This window comes from Zalophus californianus, chromosome 3, assembly GCF_009762305.2.
Source record: "Zalophus californianus isolate mZalCal1 chromosome 3, mZalCal1.pri.v2, whole genome shotgun sequence".
Classification (NCBI taxonomy): Eukaryota; Metazoa; Chordata; class Mammalia; order Carnivora; family Otariidae; genus Zalophus; species Zalophus californianus.
This window is the reverse complement of record NC_045597.1, coordinates 58,082,006-58,095,056: the sequence shown is the minus strand read 5'-3', so window position 1 is coordinate 58,095,056 and position 13,051 is coordinate 58,082,006.

Below are 13,051 nucleotides of genomic sequence, written 5' to 3'. Positions count from 1 at the left end.
GGGAGTGGAGAGGGAGAGGCAGGCTCCCCACTGAGCAGGGAGCCCGATGCGGGGCTCGATGTGGGGCTCAATGTGGGGCTCGATGTGGGGCTCGATGTGGGGCTCAATCCCAGGGCCCTGAGATCGTGACCTGAGCCAAAGGCAGACGCTTAACGACTGAGCCACCCAGGCGCCCGGACAAAAAGAGGTCTTAAAGAAATGTGTTTGGGGCGCCTGGGTGGCTCAGTTGATTAAGCGACTGCCTTCGGCTTGGGTCATGATCCTGGAGTCCCGGAATCGAGTCCCATGTCGGGCTCCCTGCTCAGCGGGGAGTCTGCCTCTCCCTCTGACCCTCTTCCCTCTCGTGCTCTCTATCTCTCATTCTCTCTCTCTCTCAAATAAATAAATAAAATCTTTAAAAAAAAAAAAAGAAATGTGTTTAAGAGCCTCCCTGTTGCAGACTGCTCCCTACATAGCACTCAGATACAAAAGGAGTTATTTATTCCCTAGTCCATACTGGGCAAATTAGCCTGGGTCCCAGACCACTTTAAGGGACCTGAAAAAAATAAATGGGAAATGCAAATAAGCCCACCACAGCTGGAGAAATCTACTTGGATTTTTACTTTGAATTTGGTACAATCCACTTTCTCCTGTTATGCTTTGAATCATTGCATAACAGAGAGAACTTATACCCAAAAGAAAAATTGTTTGTACTTTGAGGCAGACAGCATCTAAAGAGACGGTTTCTGTGTAATCTTTCATCTAGTTTTCCTCTGGCTTATTTTAAGCAAAGGGAGAGAAAGTTTGACTTATTAAAACTCCAGAGAACCGAGAACCAAATATTTATGTAAAAACCTCTTTTTTATTTTTGTAATTTCCCTTAAAGGATGTTTCAGACAGATAAGAGCTGATTCAGGACATACATTTTGAAGGCCAAGGGAAATTCAGGCATGTTAGGTATATTAAACATGAAAGTTTGTCCTTAGGATATTCTTGGGGCTGGTTGATCACACTGCATAAAAGGCCTCTAAAATCTGTCTCTAGAAAATACCTGACCTAAGCCAGAAATAGCACGCTTAACTGCCATTGCATTAAAAGACCACACACAGAGAAAAAAATATTATAAAAGAAAATCTGATAAGACGCTAAGAGATATACCAAGGAAGTGGTCTGCCTTTGGTTTCCTCAGTAAAAACAGCAAAGAAAAAAGAGCATTTCTTCCCCTTTCTAAGTACTCACTCAGGGCCAGTTTTTTATGGAATAGAAGAACTAAAGGAACAAATGCAGGAAGACAGTCCCTGAAAGAACAGAACTGTGTAAAACTGCAAATAAACCTCCAGTCAATAGAAAAGAAACAAAAACTACTAGTCATTCTAGAAATACCCATACACTTATGAACTTTCCTGAAGTAGTAGAGTCTCAGGGCACCTGGGTGGGTCAGTCCTTAAGCATCTTGTCTGCCTTTGGCTCAGGTCATGATCCCAGGGTCCTGGGATGGAGCCCCTGCTCAGCGGGAAGCCTGCTTATCCCTCTCCTACTTCCCCTGCTTGTGTTCCCTTTCTTGCTGTCTCTATCTGTCAAATGAATACATAAAATCTTTATTTGAAAAAAAAATAAAGTAGTAGAGTCTCAGTTAAAGCTCCTTAAGTCACCAAAAAGAAGGACAATAGGAGCACCTGGCTGGCTTAGTCAGTAGAGCATTGATCTCTTGATCTCAGAGTCTTGTGTTCAAGCCCCATGTTGGGCATGGAGCCTACTTAAAAAAAAAAAAAAATTTTTTTTTTAAGGATAAAAGGGGGAGTGATACCTCAATGTGACTTTGTACTACTCAGATGGGGACCACTTGTTCTTGACTCTTTCAATGCCTCATCTTTCAGTGCTGTGGGTCAAACTACCTACAGAGCATGCTTCTCCAGATAGACCATAGCCAGTTTTTCCTTTCTTTGCATTAGTCAGTTTTTAAACTTTGAAACCCATTTCTTTCTGTAAGTGAATTAATTATCTCCTACAAAGAGAAAGATGATACTTTGGAGGCATAATGAAACATTGTGTTATAGTCATTACCAAGAAATAGCCTGACCATCATTCTGAGAGACCAGAGTTAATTTTATGAAGGATTAGAGTACATGTAACAGAAACAAACATATGTATTCTGCAGACAAGGAGTCTAAATGGCATTTATCAAAGCAATTCAATTCAGTTTTTTGAAAAACCCCTTGCCACAGTTCCTATATACTTTATAAAAGTCACATCCAAAATAAGGGGGGTGAGAAAGGTCCCTAGTCAATAGCAAGTAGGTAGGTGGTTGCAGAAGACTGTGCCAAGACCTAGAAATAAAGGAAGATAGAATGAGCAAAGGGGGTGTAGGAAATGAGAAGTGGAAGAAAGGACACATGTCATTAAGAACGAGTAGTTCCGTGAGGCAAGAATTTGAACTCGTAAGTCCTGTTGTCTTATGGAATGCACCCAAAAAGAAAGGAAACAGCTCTGTTGAAGACAGAGTTCTAAGAAGTTTTTCTTACAGAGTTCCCTAGGAAAGCCAGTATTTCAGAAGCACTGGGATCCATGATCCGTGTCAAACAACTGCAGAGAGAGTGAAGACTAATCCACTTGAAGCCATGTCATAATGAAGAAGACAACGCAGCGGAGACTCATCGCTCAACTGCAGTTAAGCCCGTGCCGAAAGGCACAGAACAGACCAGGTTATGTTCCTAAGGTGATGATGCTGTCATTGGGGGAACTTACCCCCTAAGCCAAACAGAAGAATGTCACTTATAGCAGGCTCCCTCTGGGAGGAACCTAAGGAAAGTCACACAAAAAAAGGAGAGGAAACCAAAAGAGCGTTTTTAGTCTCACACATCCTGTGCCTTTTTCAGCTACTATTTTGAGGGATAAACATTACTTTTGTGGTTGCGTTTTTTTTCCTAGGTTAAAGAAAAACAAAACAAAACAATATGGTCATGAAAAGAAGAGATCCGAGAAGAGCTAATGACCTTGGAAATGCAGGCCACTCTCCTGGTTTGAAAAACAAACCAAAACCAAGAAAGGAACCTAAAAAAAAAAAAAAAGTGATGGAGAAACCCGTGAAGGCCTTGCGCCTATCTCCAGTGCCTTGGGGGGCAAGGAGGGGGGCCCTGCTGGTTCTAAAGTAACCTACACACAGATACTCTGCCAAACGGGAATCTCTGTGAGCAGAGAAATGACACGCCCTACCTGCACAGCGGCATTCCATTTGTAGGTTTCATTTGCTTGGCATTTTAGAGGCAGGGTGTTTTGTTCAGGTTTTATTGAACCTAGAGTGTTCCCATATTCTTCTTAACTAGATAATTAAAGCCAATTTTGTTTAGGAAGAATCCTAAGATCTTAGCAGAATCTTCTCCTGGGTCTAAAGGCAACTCACTTTACCGCTGTGGGTCACTTCCATGCAGCCTTCTGGTTTTATAGTGGATAACAGGATTGGCTCCTATTACTATATCTGGGAACCCTGCTTTCATTGCACAGGACCCCACTAAAGGTAGAGTCTCCTGATAGGTCAGAGAATTTGAGAAATGGCCAGATCCTTAGAGATCGACCTATATGGAATTGTTGGAGCAGTGGGTGGAAATGCCTGCTGGCCTACATAATATTGAGACTTCTTGAGAAATTATTCAATGTGGCTGATAACATAGGCATTGAAAGATATTGCAGAGTGGTTTCCTTTAGCCTATGGTGTGATTGACTTGTAATGGTGCCATGAAGTCAGGACTGGAAGAAGAAAAGAGCTCCAAGTGCCCCCAGAGGTATGGTTCTTAAATCTTCTGATAACTGAAAATGTATTATTCATTGGCATTGTATTCATTTCCTATGGCTGCTCTAACAAACTACCATGAACTTGATGGTTTAAAACAACAAATTTATTCTGTCAGAAATCTGGAGGCCAGAATTCCTAAACCGGTATCACTGGACTGAAATCAAGGTGTTTACAGGGCCTTGCTCTCTCCCAGAGGCTTTGGGGAGAATCCATCCATTGCCTCTTCCAGCTTCTGGTAGCTGCTGACGTTCCTTGGTTTGTGGCCTCCTCATTCAAATCTTCAAAGCCAACATCTTCAGCTCTTCCTCTGTTCCTTCTTTTCCCTCCTCCTTCTTCATCTTCTTCTCCTTCCTTTTTCTCTCAGCTCCCCCACTGTGTGTGTGTGTGTGTGTGTGTGTGTGTGTGATCACCCTCTGCCTGTCTCATAAGAGGACCCTTGTGATGACATTTAGGGCCCACCAGATAATCCAGGATAATCTCCCTGTCTCGAGATCCTTAACCTAATCACATCTGCAAAGACTATTTTTCAGAATAAGGTAATATTTATAGGTTCTAAGACCTGGTATCTTTGGGGTCTTTTTTCAGCTGACTACAGACATATGTTCCATTCTCTCTCATATACATAGCAATATACAATACCCTAACTATTCTAAGAATCATCACTGTGGACTACTTTGAGAACAATTTAAAACCCTGCAAATGTTCAGAGGGAATCCATATGTTTTTCACTATTTGGGGAATTCTGTACAAAATTACTTGTAATGCCTTCAAAATATTATTGAATAGAAAACTGGATGACAAAATAACCTTTGTGGCGTTTCTGACTCTGGCAAAAGCTTGAAGTAGTATCTTTATATCTAACTAGTCACCTTCATTATCAGAAAATATGGTATTAACCATAGTGATGTTGATGATACTCCATAACGAAGTACAAATTGGCTTGTAAAAGATGAGTTTATTTAAAAATGCAAATTTCAGGGGTGCCTGGGTGGCTCAGGTGGTGGGGCGACTGCCTTCGGCTCAGGTCATGATCCTGGAGTCCCGGGATCAAGTCCCACATTGGGCTCCCTGCTCGGCGGGGAGTCTGCTTCTCCCTCTGACCCTCCCCCCTCTCATGTGCTCTCTCTCTCTCTCTCTCATTCTCGCTCTCTCAAATGAATAAATAAATAAATAAATAAATAAAATCCTTAAAAATGCAAATTTCATGGGCTCTTGGCTCTCAAAGTTCCAGGAAATTAGAATAGGCATAAAAAATATCATCAATAGGTATTTTTGTGATTTTTCTAAGCTAAAAGTTGTTATTGGCATCATTATCAAAACGAGAGATAAGAGGGCTTTTAAGAGATGGTCTGAGTTTCAACTTGTTTGAAAACAAAACAAAAATAAATTAGGGAAAGAAAATGTTAAGAAAGAGAGAAGCAGAAGCAGAGTTACTAGTATGGCATTAGGTAAAATAGATCAGAAACTAAAACAATACAAATGAGAAACAAGATTGCTATGTGAGGGTAAAAACTATATTCACAGGTAAAATATTAACATTAAATCTAACTGTCTTCAAGAAATAAAGCAAACAAATACCTAAAACAAAAGTTAATGGAGAAATACAGGAAGAAATAAATAGAAATATATTCATAATGGAAGACTTCAAAATCCCAGTATCAAAATGGCAGATCAATTAAACAATGATTAATTACATAGCTGAACAATGAAATAAAGTAGAATTAACAGACATGGAGAGAAAAAAATAGATTTTCTCCTTGAGAAGTAGAATGAGATTCAAAGATGCATAATACATGAAAGACCATAATTCTACATGTCACTTTGTCTATGATAGAATAACAAAAATAGAATTTAAAAGTAACCAACCATCTGGAAAGCATAGAACACTCTCTTAAATACCTGAGTCTGAGGAGAAATCAGAACTACGGATGGAACAGGTTATATATTACCAAAAGCAAATTGAATATGCTAGAAAGTTCAGTAAACATTGTGGTTGATGGTCCAACATTCTTTCCACTCCAATGATATTGCAAGGGATTTGTTTCTGAATTGGGTACATCCACAATTTTTGCCAATGAATGTAAATATGTGAAGAAAAACTTTCTTGCTCCTATGAGAGAGAATCAAAAGAGGAGATGGCCCATCTACTTCCTCTAGACTTGTCATATCTGGATATGGTGCTTGGAATTACCTAGACATTTTGTTGCCAATATTAGCAAATCTAAGAGCCGGATAGGGCCTGGGTCTTTGATGGGGTTACTGAAATGATAGACTGATCAACTGCAGATCTGGTCCTAGCAAGACCTCTTATTAAGTTAGTTAAACTATATCCTTCTTAAATCAGTTTTTATTGAGTTTTCTGTTATCGCACTATAAAGAATCTTGACTGATTTAACAAGTATAAAAGAAAATGTAAAAAAAAAAGGAAAGAAAATGTGTATGTCATAATGCAATTTTTAAAAAAGCAACAAAATAGAGTCATGTGTGAAAATATGTAACTTAGGAATGGCTAACAAAGAGGATTTACTTTGGACTGAGTACTGAGCTAAGTATTTTATATACATTAACTCATTTATTTTTTTTAAACATTGTATTTATTTATTTGAAAGAGAGAGAGTGAGTGAGAGAGAGAGAGAGCATGAGCAGGGGGAGTGGGAGAGGGAGAAGCAGGCTCCCCACGGAGCAGGGAGCCAGACACAGGGCTCAATCCCAGGACCCTGGGATCATGACCTGAGCCGAAGGAAGACGCTTAACCGACTGAACCACCCATGTGCCCTACATTAATTCATTTAATCCTCAGAATACTTATAATGAGATGGCTGTCATTATCAGCCCCATTTAACAGATGACAAAGGTATCTGTTGCTAATTTGCTGGTGATTGGCAGAGCCAGGATTTGACCCCAGGCAGTCTAATATGCCTGAGTGTTCTTACACTTGATATTATACTGCCTCTTACCTCTCTGTATTTCTCTCTGATTAAAAAAAAAAAAAGTGGTTATTCCAAAGGATTAGACAAATACAAGCATACCTCATTTTACTGTGCTTTGCTTTCTTGTATTTCACAGATACTGAATTTTTTACAAATTAAAGGTTTGTGACCCTGTGTCAGCAAGTCTATCAGCACCATTTTCCAATACCATTTGCTCACTTAATCTCTCTGTCACATTTTGGTAATTCTCACAATATTTCCATTTTTTTCATTATTATTATATTTTTTATCGTGATCTCTGATCATTCTGACTCACTGAAACCTCAAATGACGGTTAGCATTGTTTAGCAATAAAATATTTTTAAATTAAAGCATGTACCTTTTTTGATATAATGCAATTGCACACGTAATAGATTGTAGTATATTGTAAACATAACTTTTATATGCACTAGGAAACAAAAAAATTCATTTGACTCACTTTATTGTGATACTCACTTTATTGCAGTGGTCCGGAACCAAACCCACAATATCTCCAAGGTGTGCCTCTACATGTCAGTGTGCCAAATTGCACTGGATGCATGGTTAAAAGAGATAAGCACACTGTATCAATTATCTATTGCTGGGTAACAAGCCAGCCCCAGATTTTGTGGTTTGAAACAAAACAATTATTTATTTTGCTTATAAATCTTTAATTTGGGCAGAGCTGAGCAGGGATGCCATACTTCTGTCGGCCAACAGCATTAGCAAGAGTGACTAGTTGGGGTGCTAGTGCATAAAGGTGACTCACTCACATGGTTAGCAAGCTGGGGCTGGCTGTGTGCTGAACTCAGCCAGGACTGTGGGTTGAGGCCCTCCACTCTGTTCCACCCCGGCCTCTTTACAGTTTGCTAGGGCTTCCTCCCAGCTAGGTGGCTTACTTCTAAGAGCAGGTGTTTCTTTTGATAAACTTCTTTTGAACCCAGACATTCTATAACCTAGCTTTGGAGTCACACAGGGTCACACTCAAAATGTAGAAGAAAAGCATAGAATTAAGAATTAAAATTTTAAACCCAGTGTTTGGCAGGGTCGATAACACACTGTAAATTGGTTTGAGTTTTTTAGAAAGCTGCTTCATGGTATTCATACTCTTCAGCACAATAAAAAATATTCTCAACACTCACAAGATGTCAGTAAACATGATGATTCCATTCTGTTTAATATGCTTTTACCTCTGAATGGGAGGAGGGTCCAAGAAGAAGGTTTGGGGCAGTTTGGTTGTTACAGACAGATTAGGAAAACACAATCTACCACGAACACTTTCATACGTGTGAGAATGCAGATAGGAGGGCGCCTGGGTGGCTCAGTCGTTGGGCGTCTGCCTTCGGCTCAGGTCATGGTCCCGGGGTCCTGGGATCAAGTCCCGCATCGGGCTCCCTGCTCAGCGGGAAGCCTGCTTCTCCCTCTCCCACTCCCCCTGCTTGTGTTCCTGCTCTCACTGTCTCTCTCTGTCAAATAAATAAATAAAATCTTTAAAAAAAAAAAAAGAATACAGATAGGAAATCATTGAGTGGGAAAATGTGTTCACAAATGTAAGAAAAAAAAAAGTATCAATTTAAAAACCTCCCAAAGAATTAAAATTTTAAACCCAGTGTTTGGCAGGGTTGATAATACACTGTAAGTTGGTTTGAGTTTTTTAGAATGCTGCTTCATGGTATTCATACTCTTCAGCACAATAAAAAATATTCTTAAACATGATGATTCCATTCTGTTTAATAATTATATGGGTAGTAAAAATGGCAATTTTGTAGACTTGTGAATATAAGTAAACAACATACACATTAGATAACAAAACAGTACAAAAATAGTATGCATAAAATAGTAGAACTATGCAACATGCATTCATATATACTGACAGGTTAAAACTGAATATGGAGCAATAGAAGTAGAATTTAATGGCCTTTGTGGTCTTTTTCTTCTATAAAATTGCTTAAATGTATAGTATTGATAAATAATTTTAATACACTGTATAAATTAAATATGCCACAAATTCAACAATCACTAATACAGTACATTAAAGAAAAAAACTCATAAAAATAGAGCCATTCTACTTTATTATACATAGGTTAATATATACTACTTATTAAAAATATTGACTATTTAGGGGTGCCTGCCTGGCTCAGTCAGTAGAGCATGTGACTTTTGATCTCTAGGTTGAGCCATGTAGGGCACAGAGATTACTTTAAAAAAATGCTGAATATTTAGTTAAAAATAATTTACTTGCCTTTTAGAATTTAGAAGAATTATTGAGAAGATTGGAAGACTGTTGGTATGACTTAAAATAACAGTCTATGGAAGTTATTCCCCCCACCCACCTCCAAGATGGAGGATGTGCAGAAAGGCCTCCCTACCCACCTGCCCCAGTTCCTCAAAATTACAAAAATTATAAAGATGAAGAGGAATTCATTCTATTGCTTGAAAATAACAAAATACACTATCAGGAAACCTGAGGTTTTAAAAAATTTCAGAAATATTGAAAGCTTATATCATCAGATTAACAGAGCAAACCTCAGTTCTAAAGCTAGCACATTGTCCCCAGTGTGCATGCTGATGTCAAGGGCAGGGAGAGGTGCTGTGTGGGGTGGGGAGGAAGGTATGTGGAAACTCTCTGTATTTCCTGCTCTGTTTACTGTGGACTTAAAACTGCCCTAAAAAACAAAGTCTATCAATAAAAAACTAACAACAACAAAAATCCCTAGTACATCAGAGATTTTGTAAGGTAAGAATGTTTTAAGTTCAGAAGCACTGAATAAAGGAGGCAATAAGTTCTTTGGGTAACTCCTTTCTAAGCAGAAAGCAGTAAGAGCATTTACCTCCAGCATACTTGGTATGAAAAGGCAGGGACCTTCCTCAGGGCATGCATTTTCAGCTGGGGGTATGTGATATCGCTCTCAGTGGGGGTGGGAAAGAGGAAGCAAAAAAAGTTAGAATTTGGGGCCATATCTGTGGTATTCCGTTGGGCATAAGGGTGATCAGAGGGAGAATCTAAAAAGATTCCTCTGGAGGACAATAATGAAAAAAAGCTTGAGAAACACTGTTCCAGAAAGAAGTGAAATGCAGAAGGAATGGGAGCGAAATGGGGAAATTCTCTTAGCACCTCTACCCTGGCCCAACCACAATGACGAGAGACAAGCTCACTGGAACAGAACGTCTCCCACAGACACGGGTGCTCAATTACAACGATAAGTAGTAAACCAGGAATCATCAGGCTTTTAAGGAAAAGCAACACCATGAAAGACAGGCACCAAACCCAATAAATATAAGCATGAATCCAAGGATATAGTTACTAGAGCAAATAGGATTTTAAATTAACTATAGGGGCACCTGGGCGGCTCAGGTGGTTAAGCATCTGCCTTTGGCTCAGGTCATGATCCCAGGGTCCTCGGATCGAGCCCCACATCGGGCACCCTGCTCGGTGGAGAGCCTGCTTCTCTACTGTTCCCCCTGCTTGTGCTCTCTTATTCTGTCAAATAAATAAAATCTTTAAAAATAAAAAATAAATTAACTATATCAATAACCTCAGAGGTATGAGAAGATACTACAACCATACCAGCAGACAGTTTTTAATTAAAGAATCAGTTGTCGATCTTGAGAACAAAAAAAATGTAATAATTGAAATAAAAGCCCTAGTAGATAAACCAAACAGCAAATAAATAAAATGCATTTTAATTGCATTAATAAATTTTTTGGAAAAAAAAGAAAAAAATGTATACCTACATATAGACATGCTAGAGTAGTTTTCTAAAATAATCCCTAATGGTCCCTGCTAGCAATATAAGATCAAAAAGTTTTAGTTCCCTTTTCTGTAAGAGGGAAATGTCTCATAGGACAACTTTAGAAAATGCTTACTTCATAGAGTTGTTGGGTACAATCATTATCACAAAATGCACCTCAGTTGCACAGTTTACCAAGTAAGACATTTTTCTTTTCCATCATGGTGCCATTGTCTTACTATATGACTATATGACTAAGACTTCTTTTGCCCTTACACAGTGGGATCTTAGCATCAATAAATAGGTTTGAAATGATTCAGTAACTCTCTAACTTCATTGCATAATAGTAGTGAGTAGAGCGCTGAGTCATTTGGAGAAGAAATAACATGTCTTAAGTCAGGTGAATAAGAACCCCTTTAATAACAGTAGCCCCCAGATTGCATATTTACTGCATTCTACAATTAGCAGTTAACTGCAATAAGAAACTAATTATCCACATATTATAGCTTCACAAAGTAGAAAGGGAGAGCTTGCATGATTTTTGTAAACTTGTCAAACAACAGGAAAATTGGAATGTCCTGTAATTTCCAACTTGCCAACATTCCTTTGGACTTCTACAATGGACTTGTAGCTCAGATAGACTTAATTGCTCTCTGATAAAGATAGGAGCTAATATATATTGAACACAGTTTCCAGACATTGTGCTAAATGCTTTATAAGTATTAACTCAGGTAATGCATCCACAGGACATCTCACCAGGTATTACTTCCATTATCCCCATTTTACATGTGAGACAGCTGAAGCCCAGAGATGTTCAAGCAATGTGGCAAGGTCTTATAGCTGGTCACTGGCTGAATCCAGTGTAAATCCAGTGATCTGGCTCCAGAGCCTGTGCTCTTTTTTTTTTTTATAAAATATTTTATTTATTTATTTGAGAGAAAGAATGAGCTAGAGCACGAGAGGGGGGAGGGTCAGAGGGAGAAGCAGACTCCCTGCTGAGCAGGGAGCCCGATGCGGGACTCGATCCCGGGACTCCAGGATCATGACCTGAGCCGAAGGCAGTCGCTCAACCAACTGAGCCACCCAGGCGCCCTGGAACCTGTGCTCTTAACTTTGTGAGAAGTGGAGACCCTTTGGGGCTGTGGACTGGAGGGACTGGGGGCTTGGACAAGTTTTTATGAAGTGGGAGTTAAGAGATGAATTGTACTATCTGGCAGTCCGGACGTGACAGGAAGAGTGGTTGCTGACCAGTGGAAAATGTTGATTCTGCTTTTAACAGATTGCTCTATCTTACTATATCTCTGTTACCTTTTCTCTTGACTTCTCTGCTTCCTTTTTTTCTGTGGATTGATATCTAGCCTGAGGACGGGTGGTCATCAATAACAAGCTCACAGTCCTCACGTTCTGAACAGTGTGTACACATGGAAAAGGAGCTTAGACAGAGCAGAGGGCGGCTCACATATGGTGATCTTTCACATTTCAAAGCAAAATACGGGAAGCCTAGTTTCATCCTTTTACCATATTGATGTTTTTCAAATTACATCTGTTATTGAGCTTGTTTTTGTTAAGATTTTCATAGAAAGATATATCTATACTATACTAGCTAGTGGCTATATTTTTTAAAAATTATAATACTAGTATATACTCATTGTAACAAAATAAAGAGTGCAGATTTGTGTAGAGCAAAAACTTTTCACTTGGATCAGAGATTTAAATGTAATTTAAACCCATAAAATTACTGGAAGAAAACATTGGTGAATTTAAATATTCTTGGCATGAAAGAAGAACTCTAGGCATGAAACAATCTTCTTAAATGATGAAGGTAAACATCAATCAAAACATTATATCGCATAAGACTTTCTCATAAAAATGTACCATAAACGAACAAAAATGATTAACAAACGCAGTGGGACAGAATTTATAACATCTATAATAAATAGCTTTTTAAAAAGTATGTACAAAGAGCTACTTCAGATCAATAAGAAAAATAAAATTAATCAGAAAAGTGAGCAAAAAAGGACATGAATAGCTTATAAGGAAAAAAACATTCATAAATAATAATATTAATACATTGATGATATGTAATTTTCATCTGATTACCAAAGTTTTAAACTCTTTATCATACCCAATGTTGGCAAGGTTGTGAAGAAAGAAGTATACTCACATATTCTTAGTAGGAATGTAAATTGGTGAAACCTTTTGGAAGGCACTGTAGCACTATTTATGAACATTTTAAATTCTCAGATTTATTGACCAAGCAATTCTAGTAGGAATTTATCTTATGTACGTATTAAAACAGGCACACCAAAGCATGTGTCATTTTGCCAATGTTTGTAATAGGGAACAACCGCAAACAACCTGAACATTCTTCAGAGGGGGAAAGTATAAATAAAGGGAGATGTTTCCTTTTGACAAAATACTATCCAATATTTGAAATGCAGGTGCTGATCTAAATGTGCGTACCTGGAAAGATGTTCAGGATTGTATGATTTAGTGAAAAAAGCAATTTGTAGTACAATACCTGTGATATGATTCCATTTGGGTATGTATGTTATACAGTATATACAAGTCTTGGTTAGGATGCTTTAGTTCCAAGTAAACAG